The 8,966-nt window shown below is 55.1% G+C and overlaps 1 protein-coding gene across 4 annotated transcripts in view; it reads left to right on the top strand.

Annotated features, from left to right (window-relative positions):
* Positions 1-1,024: 1,024 nt before the first annotated feature.
* The window catches only part of GDPD5 (glycerophosphodiester phosphodiesterase domain containing 5), an 82,924-nt gene continuing 74,982 nt past the window's right edge, over positions 1,025-8,966 (top strand). For all 4 annotated transcript variants that reach the window (XM_032489406.1, XM_032489407.1, XM_032489404.1 and 1 more), the window contains exon 1: positions 1,025-1,794. The gene's annotated coding sequence lies outside the window, so the exon portion shown is untranslated. The remainder of the gene's footprint in view (positions 1,795-8,966) is intronic.

Below are 8,966 nucleotides of genomic sequence, written 5' to 3'. Positions count from 1 at the left end.
TGCCCAAGAATGTGATAGTGATGAGAGAATGGAATCCTGTGTGAGCTCTATGGTCTTGGGATCATCACTTGGCCACTCTGTTTTGGTGGCCTCATCAGTGAAATGGGGTACCTATTGCATAAGGTTGCTGGTAAGGCCTGCAGAAAACCTGTACTGTGCAGGCTCCATTCCTTTGCTCCCCAGGCCAATTAGTGGCTTTCACATGGCCCCTGCAGGACATTCAACTCATTTATTCATACATCAAAACCCTCCAAGATCTGCTCTGTGCCCCGCCCTGCGCAGGGTGCTGGGGTCTGGGAACTCAGAGCTACATCAGACACAGCTCCTGCCTGAAGGCTCGAGGGGAGGGGAGGGAGCACACGGCAGAAACCAAGACAAGGAGAGAGAGAGCGCGAGAATGTGTGTGTGTGTGTGTGTGTGTGTGGTCCTCACACACCTCTGCTCTTGGTTTCTTATTTTTAGAACTGACAGCGACGCTCTTCCCCGCGGATGGGCGCTGGGAATGGGGAAATGTTGAAGAAAGATCTGCTCTTTGTTTCCAAACTTATTTTTCACCGATTCCTGAAATTTGAATATTTCATGCCATCCAATACTCACCTTGCGTTAAGCCCTAGAAGCTGGGGAGGGAGAGGAGTACCGCGAGGGTGTGTCCCACCAGTCCCGAAGGCCGATAACTCACCTAGCCTCCACCCTGCTTTTTCCTACCCCGACCCCTGTTCCTACCCCATGACTCCTCCACCTCCGTGGCAGCACCCCACCTCTCCCTACATCCGGATCCCCCGCTCAGCTCTTTAACCCCCTCTCCCCCTCATTGTCCTCTGTCCAGCCGCACCTCTCCATTTATGGCCCGCCCTCTCGGAGGTAGAGTCCAAGTTCCGCAGAGCTCCGCTCCTTTCCCACTCTCCGATTGGCTCCCGCTGCCCGACGGCGCGGGACCAGGGAAGGGGATCTGGAGCGTGCCCCGCCCCTTGCCTGTAGCCCGGGTGGGGCGGGGCCGCGGGCTGGTTCCGCCCCACTCGGGAGCCCCGGCGCTGGGCGGCGCTGCCTCGGCTCAGCTCTGCTCAGGTTCGAGCTGCAGCTCCTGTTGGGGGTGGGCGGCAGGGATGACAGCGGCTGTGGTAGCCGCTGCGGCGCGAGACTGAGCGAGCGGCGAGAGAGCCGGAGGAAGAGAAGGAAGTGGAGCCGCGACCTGGAGCTCTGGACTCAGCTGCCACGCCGAGGACCGCCCCACTTCGCAGAGCGAGCCGAGTCCGGACCTAGGAAGACTTACCCGCCGGGCGCCGGCCGCCGCGGCTCCGAGCCTTTTTGCCGGCGCCCTGCCCTGCCTGCCCCAGCCCCGGGTTCCACCGGGACGCTCCCTGGTCCGCGGTCCTGGTCGTGTAGCCGGGACGCCCCGAGCCCCTGACCCTGATCCAGTGCACCGGGGCGGGACGCTCTTGGCCCACCATACGGCTCCATGGTTACGGGCTCGTTCCCAGCCTTTCTGTAGTGTGTGTCGGAGCCCCCGGCCCTCCGCCCAGGGTTAAGGCAGAGTGCAAAGGAGCCCTGACGCCCCCAGACTCTGGTTCGCCGAAACCCTAACCTTAAGCTGCCTCCGACTCGGTGCTTAGGACTTGGGACCGTGCGAACGTCCGGGAAGCCCCAGTCCCCGTTCAGAGCACTGTGAGGGGTCCCAGTCGGACTGAACCGGACCAGGCTGGTGCTGCGAGCCAGAGCTGCCGCCTTCCTGCTGCCCCAGTTTGAGGGCTGAGCGATTGCTCCGAAGAAAACACAGGAGAGAGCCGAAAGCTGCAGGTGAGAGAGCCCCGGATGCCGGGCAAGGGCGGTCTCCGACCCCATCCGGGTAGCGCCTGGGCCACCTGCGGGCGTGCGCGGGGCACAGCTGCAGCTGGAACTGGCTAGGAGGGGGCTTAGGAAAGGGAGCGGGGAAAGGGAGAAAACGGGCACATATTGAACGCCCATTGTGTGTGGGTCCGCGCCCCACCCTTGCGCAAATAATCCCTCAAATGTCTCGCTACTACTCCGTGAGATAAAAGGTGCTGTGTGCTTATAGATGGGGAAACAGTTTCAGCAGGGTTGAGTGATCTGCCCTTTTCACTCAGGCTGAGACTGGGGAGGATTGACTGTTAGACTGGAGAGGGAAAGGAGCGGAGAGTGGGGAGGAAAAGAAAGGACGTGCTGAGCCGCCAGGCAGGAGGTAGAGGGGAGGTGTCAAGGTGGGGCCACTGGGGCATCTGAGAGCTGATCCTGAGGCTGGGGAAGTGGTTTCCTCTGGCCTCTTTCCCTCCCACTCCATGGCCATTTCACCTCCCGGGAAAGATGACCCAGAGTTGAGAGCAGAGGTGAGAAGCCTCCCTGTCCGAGAGCAGCTGCCCCTTCCCCTGTGTGCCAGACTCCAGTGTCTCTAAGACACTCCGGAGGCCCTGAGACTCTGCTTATCTGCTGGGAAAACACTCTGTAGAGGACCCCAAGTCAGAGCCCATCAGAACTGGAGATGAGCCCCCTCAGCACTCCGCAGCTCACATCCTTCACAATAGTAAGGGGGACACTGAGGCCTGGGCTCAGGGCAATTGTTGGGGTCCTAAAGTGAGTGAGTAATTGAACCAGAAGTACACTTGAGAAAACCTTCCCAAACATCTTTCAAGGTGTCCACCCACCTCCCTAGTTAGCGTCTTCTGGGTGGGTGGCTGGGGCTTTCCCCACCCCTGATGTGAGGTCTGGGTGACCATGTATGAAGCTGTTGTGAGAGTCTGTGTGGTTGGTGCTGGGGCGTCAGACATCCCAGCAGCCCCACAGCCTTTGCCCCAGACTAAGGGTCTGACCTCAGCCTCTCCGGGGCAGGGGAACCTGCAAGACACCTCTGGTCCAGGAGGGGAGGGGCTTGCACAAGACCTCAGGGCTGGGGGCACAGTCTCTGGTGTCTGGATTCCCAAGCAGGGACTACTTCTCTTGCACCCTGGGGCTGTACAGAGAGAGGAGTGTTGTGAAAGAGAGCTTGGCATGGCCTCTGTGGGCTGTTGTTCAGGGGTGAGGGGGAACGTGGCCTCTGTCTGAGCCCTGTGGCCTTGGCTGGGACTAGTTAATCCCTGCTTTGCCCAGCTTCCTGGAGTCTAGGGGAAACCACCTTGGAAAGCCCCTGGGAGGTGGGGGAGGGTGGAGAGGTCAGCTGAAGCCTGGAAGCTCAGTCCCTGGGGGTGAGGGGGTGGGGGGAACCAGAAGAGAAAGTGACTGAGGGACTTGGGATTCCCCCAATATCACCACCATCCATGGGGATTCAAATTCTCATAATAATCCCTGCAACTAAACAAAGCTCCTCTTTGATGAGATAATTTCACACCTGTGATCTCGTTTCATGGTGTGGTGGGAATCTGGAGTGAGGCAGAACAGGGCTGGAGGGCCAGTCTGGGACCTCTTGGATCCATCTATGGCTCCAAGCCTCACCTGTTAAATGGGGTCAAGGCAGGCTGTGTGTTACTTGCTCAGATAATGGGACCATCACATCCAACATACTGTCAAGTGCTGAAGAGTTTTTTTGTGTGTGTTTACCAAGACTGGGCTTGTTATTAATGGCTACCTCGTGTGGGAAACTGAGGCTCAGAGACGGTTGAAACCACCTGCTCAGGGCCTTTTGAGTTTGCTTCAGGAATTGAGTGCCGACTCAGGTGCCCTGGAAGTTACCCAGATGGAAAAGGCAGTGTGGTGACTAGCTCTCAATGGAGTGCGCTAAGCGGCTTGGGCTAGCCACAGTGAGTCAGCGGACCAGGCGGCATACATCTGCTTTGATTCCTCCCACTGGCCATGTGGCGTTGGGCAAGTCACTTCACTCCTCTGAGCCCCAGCTGCTTCTCTATAAATTAGAATTCCTCCTTAACAAGGTTGTTGTGAGGTTTAAATGAGATATAAATATACAGTGCGTGACCAAATAGATTCTGTTTCCTTCCCTAGAAGACAAGGAAGCTTGAATTTTGATCAGGAAATCCTGGGACATTCTAAGATTTGCCTTAGATTGGAATGCAAGCTACTGTTACAGGTTCAAAGGCCTGGTTTGTTCAGCTGAGACCCCTGTATGGGTCAGGCTCCCTTGTACCACGTCCCTGGTCCCACAGTCCTCTAGAATCTGCCTGGGGACCCTGGCAAGGGGCTCTGGATTCTGGCCCCCCACCCCAGGGCTGCTGGCTTCCTTTGGGGTTGTGGGGAACTGGTGTTCATTCCCTCTGGCCTCCCTAGGCACAAAGGTGCAGTGAATAATTTATGGCTCCCCTCACTGGGAGGCAGTCTCAGGGAAATTACTCTATGTTCAGCTGAGCTTCTGAATCCCACCAGAGGAGGCAGGTGGTTCCTGTTAGTGCTAGAAGTCTTAGATACAGGGGAAGGAGGGATAGGAAGAAAGTGACCTGTTATCCACCCCAGCTCTCTTATCAGGGGCAAGGTGGACTGACGGGAAACAATGAAAACCAAGCTAGAAGAACAAGGATCAAGCTGTGGGCCTCTGATTCCAAATGAGTGGGGAGGGGTTGTGAGGAGAGGAGGCTCTTAGGGACTGGAGTAACCAGGAAGGCTTTATTAAGGAGAAAGGTGCCTGGGCTGGGGCTAGAGAGTAGTGGTCCTGACAGTTCAAGATAGAATCCTGGCTGTGCCACTTACCCACTGTGAGACTGTGAGCAGGACACCTGACCCTGCCAGGCCTCAGGTTCCTCTGTAAAGTGAGGGTAGTTATGGTGACTGTGAAGTCATATATGTAAAGCAGATGGCACGATAGGCACTTAATGAAAGGGTGCTTCACGGTGAACATGAACCATGAGGTGGGCTAATGGCAGGGAAGATGGGAAAGTGTAATAAGCAGGGAAGTGGGAAGAACTCCGGGGTGATAATGGATCTGTGGGGTTAGAAGGGGGTTTGGAGAAGAGGGATGGGTGATCAGATGGTTGAGGACTTTGAGCGTCAGACAGAATTCACACTGCAGAAAGCATCATGAGGTCCCCATTCAGAGCCCCTTGTGACTCCTTGCCAGTAAGATGGAGACCAGGTCTCTTTGTTGTACATTCAAGGCATTGCCCACCGCAGCCACTGTGTGGACTCCTGGTCATTGCTCGTCATTATCTCCTAAACACATCACCTGTGGCCCCTTTATTTAAAGGGTTCCTCCCATCATCCACACCATCCATACCGCCTTTTTCTCAGCTCACCTCCCTGTCTGACAGGGCCCAACTCAGGTCATAAATTCCCCCAGAAACATTCCTGGATTACCTAGCCCTCTGATCACACCCCCTCTGAATCTTTAACATGTCACAGTAATAGTTACAAACAATACCTACCATCGCATCACATTTTACAGTTTGTAAAATGCGTCCACATGCTCATTTAATAATACTGTGATGGTGATGTGAACTGTTGCTAATGCTCTTGAGTTTTTATTCTGAGCCAGACACTGTGCTAAGCTCTTTACAGAGGATCTCATTCACAGCTCTGGGAGGTAGCTACTGTTAGGCCTCAGAAACGGGGGCTCAGAGAGGTACATTGTCTTGCTCAAGGTCACACAGCTAGACAATGGGGAGTGAGGAATCAAGAGTGTGCTCTTATCTGTGACCAAACAGACAGCTCTTAGAAGATGTCCTGCCTCTTCAACTCCACCCAAGTAGCAGGAGAGCACACTGCACGTGTAAAAAGCCTAGAAATGAACCTTCTCAGGTTAAGGAAGGGCAGTGCTGAGTTGTGCAGGGGACCCTGGGCCCTGCACTGGCTGGCTGTGTGATTTGGGGTGAATCAGCCCCTCTCTGTGGTCTTTTTCCCGGGTCTATGGTGAATGGGGTGGTGTCTGAGCTTCCAGAGCTCCAGCCTTCTGCAGTGTCCTTTGTGACCCTGGAAGGTAGGGGAGGAGACCACAGCATCAGGGCCAGAGGATGTGGTGTGACAAGTGACTGTGATTTTTGGCCCGGTCGCTGTCTGGGCCAGCAGGCTCTGTAGTTAGCTGCTGCCTCCCCCGAAGGAGGGTGGTGGCCTGGGCTGCTGGCAGCACGGTCATTAGCTGGGCAGAGGAGACCCTGTGATTGGGAGCTGGCTGGGCCAGGCCAGGTTGGCAGGGCTGGCTCAGCCACAGGGGGGTCATTGGCAGGGCAGCTGGCTGGGCAGCTGCTTCTCCTTTCACAGCCTCCAAGGCGGTACCCTTGGGGCACCAGAGCTTTGTAAGCCAAGGCTTGCCCTTCCTCCTGTGGTGGTCATGGGAGTGGAGCAGTGAGGAATCTAGCCAGGCCTGAAGATACCTCCTTCTAGAAGCTTCCAGGATTCCTCCCTCATAGATCCACAGCCCTCGCTCACCGACTGTGGTCTGTGGATTGGGCTTGGGCAGGTCTGCTTCCCTTGTTAGCCAGTCAGAAGTAGATTCTCTGCCGTCCCAACCCTCCGAGTGCCCAGCAGCGTGCGTGGCACAAAGTGGCCGCCCCACCCCTATCTGGGACAGGTAGTGTGAGCTACCCCTTGGGCAATTTGCTCACTTTGTACCTCTATTTCTTTCCCTATAAAATGGGGCTGTTAATCACAGTGTTGTGGGGGTTGGATGAGACAATGGGAGGCAGGTGTCAGGCCTGACACACAGGCGGGTGCTCCTTCAGCAAGAGTCCCCTTGCCTGTCCCCTCAGTAGCTTCAAGATTGAGTGACTCAGTAAGAAGCTGATGGAAGAGTCCAGCTAGTGATGCCAGGAGTGGGGTGTGCCAGGCAGGCAGGGAGGGCTTCCCAGAGGAGGACACTTTGCTGTCATACTGTCAGATGGGATTTGCAGAGCTGTGATTCCCACCACCTTCCCACTGGGCAGGCCCCAAGCTAAGTTAGGCAGGGAGCAGGACCAGGATGTCCAGGGACCTGGTTCTTCTCAGGCCTTAGCAGCAGGAATGACTGGGAGAGCCGATCTGGGGTCTAGGTAGCAGATGCTGCAGAGTGAGTCCTTCCTTCAGGGGAAGCAGCATTCGTTTGGTCTCCCTCTTTCTCCCTCTCACACACACACATCCAAAATGTAACACGTTTGGAGATTTTGGTCTTTAGGGAAAACAGACACTAAACAAGTAAACACAGATCCAAAACTTCCAAATTGTAAAGAATGAGCTCTCAGGGCGGCGACTGGTCCCATCGACATCCTTGGATGGTGGGTAGAGGGTAATGCTCAAATCACAGCCCAAGTGCACACTTACTAGCCGTGTGACTCGGGCAGGTGATGTAACCTCTTTGGGCCTCAGTTTCCCCATCTGTAAAATGGGAACAATGATGTTTGTGGTGAGGATTAAATGAGTTATATGTGTAAAGCACTCAGAAAACTACCCAGCACATAACAAACACTTGATGCATGTTAGCTGTTGTTACCTGTACCTGGAGCACGAAGCAGAGTCTGGTAGGACAGGTGCTAAGGAAGAACGAATGGAATGAATCCCAGGCAGAGGCAGCTGCTCTGTGCAATGAATGAATGAGCGGTCCAGTGGGGAGGGGAGGCAGCAGTGCCAACACAGAATAGACAGAATATGGCAGGGAAGGCCAGGGGCTGGGGTTGTCCAGTGCTGGGTGGGGAGGAAGTCGGAAAAGGCTTCCCGGAGGTGGTGGTCCCGGAGCTGAATTTGAAAGAATTGTTTAACACATATGCACGCACACGCACCTCAGCACCACTGTGAGGTCAGCACTAGGCATGAACTCAGAGGGGACTGGTTCCTGTCCCAGGGTAGCTGTCTAGGAGGAGAGCTTGGGCAGACCCTAGTTCTGCTGGACTCCACAGGCATGCCTCTTCCTACCACCCCACGCTATCTCGCCATCTGTGACAATCTGCTTGGAGGGTACAAGGAAGGCAGGTGGGGAGGAAGTGTGGGCCTAGGTCTGAGGGTCCCAGCTCTTCTCAGGCCTGGGACAAAATCTCCTACAGAAAAGAATAAACAGGCCTTGCTCAGAGTTCTTTTATCTTCTTGCTCCCAAGGCACACCCTCCGGCAGAGGTGGTCTTCCAGCATTAATCCCACAGCTGTTTAGCTTTTGAATGAGTGGCCTCTATTTGAAAAAAAAAAAAAAAATGCCATGAAGAATTCATCTCACTCTCCCACCCAGGAGGCTCAAAGTGAAAGTTTTCTTCCACTGACAAGGGAGCCAAGACCCCCCAAGTATCTTCAAAGAGTTCAACCCAGAGGCACCCTGAAGTCCGGGTCATCTCATGCTGCCTGCAGTCATGGCTGGTTGTGGGGCCTTGAGGACATGACCTCGTCCCTTACGTGTTGCCTGGTTTTTGTCCCTTTTGTAAAATGGTGTCAGAGTAACAAAGCCCTTCTTTCCTTCAAGAGGAGTGGGGTGGGAAGCTTGTGAGGGAGGAGAGGCTGTAGTGGGCATCTGGGCCCATGGGTCTTAAATTCGCTGCACAAATTAGAATGATTTAGGAAAATTTTAAGAGTCCTGCCTGCTCCCACCTCACAATCTGAGGCAAGACCCAGGTATCAGTAGTTTTTAAAGCTCCCCAGGTGATGTCAACGTGCAGCCAAGATTGAGAACCACCTGGCCACCCCTTGCAGCGTGGCTCCTACAGCATTTCCAGCACGATACCTGCACTTCCGGGCTGCTCCCTCCTCTGCGATACTGCTCTCCCTGGAGAAACAGGGGAGTGGAAAGACCTTGCAATCTGGTAAACCTGGGTTCCAGCACTTCTCTCCTCCCCGCTTGGGTGTCTTCTCTGAGCCTGAGCATCCTCATCTGAAAACAGAAATAACAATAATCTCTCTCTGGAAAGGCCAGAGAGACCAAACGAGGCTGGGCACAGAAAGCACCAGTGCAGTGCTGGACCCGCTGGCCGTGTGCAGCAGAAGTTCGCAGACAGTGGCAGAGCTTGGCTGGACTCAGACCCTGGACTCCCCATGCAGTGCTCTTTCTACTGCCCGGGCCACCTGAGGCTGGGTCTCTGAGGTGGAGGCTGATGGGTGGTTGGGGATCAACACCCAGTGTGGGGGCCT

The sequence above is a fragment of the Camelus ferus genome, chromosome 10 (genome assembly GCF_009834535.1).
Source record: "Camelus ferus isolate YT-003-E chromosome 10, BCGSAC_Cfer_1.0, whole genome shotgun sequence".
Lineage (NCBI taxonomy): Eukaryota > Metazoa > Chordata > Mammalia > Artiodactyla > Camelidae > Camelus > Camelus ferus.
This window is presented reverse-complemented; position numbering and strand designations above follow the sequence as displayed.